Raw genomic sequence first — 2909 nt, 5'->3', positions numbered from 1 at the left:
TTCTGAGACATTTTTTAAAGAAGTGGGTTAGTGTATAATATTTGTTAAAAGAGGTTTCAAATTCTCAATTATGACCAAACTGAAGTCTCTAGTCACTTTTGACAAGAATGCCTTTCTATACAGTCTATATAGTATACACCAGCAAACATCGCTAACCCTTTCCCCTGGGTGTCTTTCCAATTTAGGTCTGTTATCTTGACATTTAAAATCATTATGCATTCAGTTTTCTTAAATATGACGTTTATGAAGTTTTCTAACTGGCCAGATGGTCCCTACTTACTCCTGAGCCTTACTTCATAATTTTTAGAGTAAATTATCTTAAAATAAAGCAATCAAAACCAACAATTTATGAATATGCTACTGTCCTTTTTAGTGTCACTAAATGATTCCCCAACTTTTTAAGCCATTTAAGTCTTACACATTTAGGCACTGTTCTGTATGGTTCGGATGAAAGTCTATGATAGCTATGCTTTTGGTTTTGAATGAGGGGCTGTACTAAGCATGTATCAAGCCAAAATAAAAGGAAAAATAGCAAGTAGCAACTGGATAACAAAACATGCATTCAGTGCAACTGAGGGAGAAAGGAAACATTGCCAGACTGATGCTCACAGCATCCAGCAGAAACAACTCAGAGAAACAAACAGCCATGCTGGATGTCCTGATTAAAAGCTCTGTGCAGAATAGTGAGGTTATTTTCCATAGCTGAGCTTCCAGCTTCTCAATGCCCCGGCATTTTTTACCCCATAGGATAATAAACGTCAGCAATCTCCATTAGACGTAGTTTACCTAAGAGCTGTTCTCAAGGGAACAATCTTTTAAATTATTTCTGTGGGTTTTTCTTCATGCTCAGAGTACCAGTTAAAATAAAACTAACAAGTCTTTGGTTAGATGATACACTGAGACTTCATCATCGAAGTTAAAGCACAGGATGCATGAGGAGTCAGATTTCCTTTCAGACAATATGTGCCCATAAAGCATCCAGACAGATTTACATAAAGGAGTCTTGAGTGTTCGTGTCTGGATCACCTTTGATATGAATTCAAGAAACTTATCGTAGCATTCACTGACCATTCCGGACTCAGGGTGGCATGCTAAGCTGTACGCCTAGAGTTTGTAGTCTGCTCCACTATGATTCTCATTGTTGAGATATAGTTCCTGGGATTGGGGATTTAGCTCAGTGGTAGAGCACTTGCCTAGGAAGCGCAAGGCCCTGGGTTCGGTCCCCAGCTCTGAAAAAAAGAACCAAAAAAAAAAAAAACCAAAAAACAAAAACAAAAACAAGAAATAGTTCCTTCAAGATTTACTTAGTCCTACCTGTGACTTGTTTCCCATAAGAAGTTTGATTTAGTCTACTTTCTTTAATGACCCTTTTAGTAACCATTAAAGAGCACAATGGTTTTTTTTCCCCTTTCTCATTTTCGGAGCCAGAGGTTTCTTAATCCAGGAATGGGAATTTTACAGGAGAGTTGAAATAATCAGGCTTGAGTCCAAGACACAGGGTAAGGTAAGTCCATTTTCAGTAAGTTAAAGAAAATATGACAACTTACCAATGAAAGATACAGTGGAGGCACTTAAAGATTTCCACTGAATGTCCCCGGAGCTTCTTCAGTTTAAGTTTTCAAAATGAGCTTCTTGAATGTTCCATGCCAGAGCAACTGAGCTAACTTGAGATCTTCCAACACATCCTGCCCCCTGAATTCTCTATAAGCAAGGAAAGCGCATGTATGTTTGTAAATATATGAGCAAGGCCATCTTGGAAAGTAGGTGTCACACTAGATGGGTGGGCTGGCTCTGTTTTACTCACAGAACTAGGAAAGAATGGATTATGCTAGACAAGGCTGACTCTTACCTTGTCTAGAGCAAGAAACTTAGTACAAAACTATAAAGAAATGCCATAGCTATCACCATTTTCTACCATAAATCTGGGTTACAGGCAGGTTGTTTCAGTGTATAAATGATCAGAACTCCTGACAGGAATGAACATAGTCATTTCCTGCTTGTAGAATGCTGCTTCCTTTTATGTGAGAAAGAAGAAAAAGAACTTATAATCATAAACCCCATCATTTCTAATTTCTTGAGAGAATCATGTAAAAAAGAGATGGTATCCCTTCCAGACCTAATCGAAAGAATTTAATCACCCTACACTCTAAAGATATAAATTGTGATTTTTTTTAATGTGGAAGAAAGCTCAAACTTTTGGGGTTAAATTGATGAAAACTTATTGGTCATTAATATCCAACTACTTTAGCAGAGGAGATAAAGTTAATTTTTTGTTGAGAGTATGTATAGATTCCTAGATAGAGCATTATCAACAGCAAAAAGAACAAGTAATTACTGAGAAACAAGGAACTGTTCCTTCAACAAAGAATCAGATGTTGGATTTAAGCAATAGACTCCATTTGAGAAAAGTGTACCCATTAAAAAATCAATACTTCTAGTTCTAGGAGTTCACTGCAAATGTTTTTGTATCCTGCCAAAAAGAATTAAGGACTTGGGAGCATTTTGCCTGGCAAACATTTTAAGCTCAACATTTGTCAGACTTTCAAACCTAAGATGTTGGAAAGAAAGAAAAGAGAGAAATAAAGAGAAGGGAAAAGAAGAAAGGAAGGAAGGAACAGATATCTCTAAATATTGATTAACAAAGGCATTACAGAATCAAAATATCATTTAATATGGTAACCATAGAAACAGGCATGCCTATGGTAGAACTGCCTAGGTCAAAAAGGAGGGAGGCTATTATTTACCAGTGTGTTTTTCTTTGCACACTAGAGAATAAATAAAGCAATAGACATGGTTTTCTAAATAATACAACTGAATGAGTTCCTAATACCAATTGGCACTGATCCTTCTTTGGAGTAATTTTTTGAAGGGTTGGCTTCCTAGAGGCTTATTTATTATCCTACTGGCAT

The sequence above is a fragment of the Rattus norvegicus genome, chromosome 2 (assembly GCF_021556685.1).
Source record: "Rattus norvegicus strain SHRSP/BbbUtx chromosome 2, alternate assembly SHRSP_T2T, whole genome shotgun sequence".
In the NCBI taxonomy this organism is placed as follows: domain Eukaryota; kingdom Metazoa; phylum Chordata; class Mammalia; order Rodentia; family Muridae; genus Rattus; species Rattus norvegicus.
The sequence above is the reverse complement of the archived record's forward strand: the minus strand, read 5'-3'. Positions refer to the sequence as shown.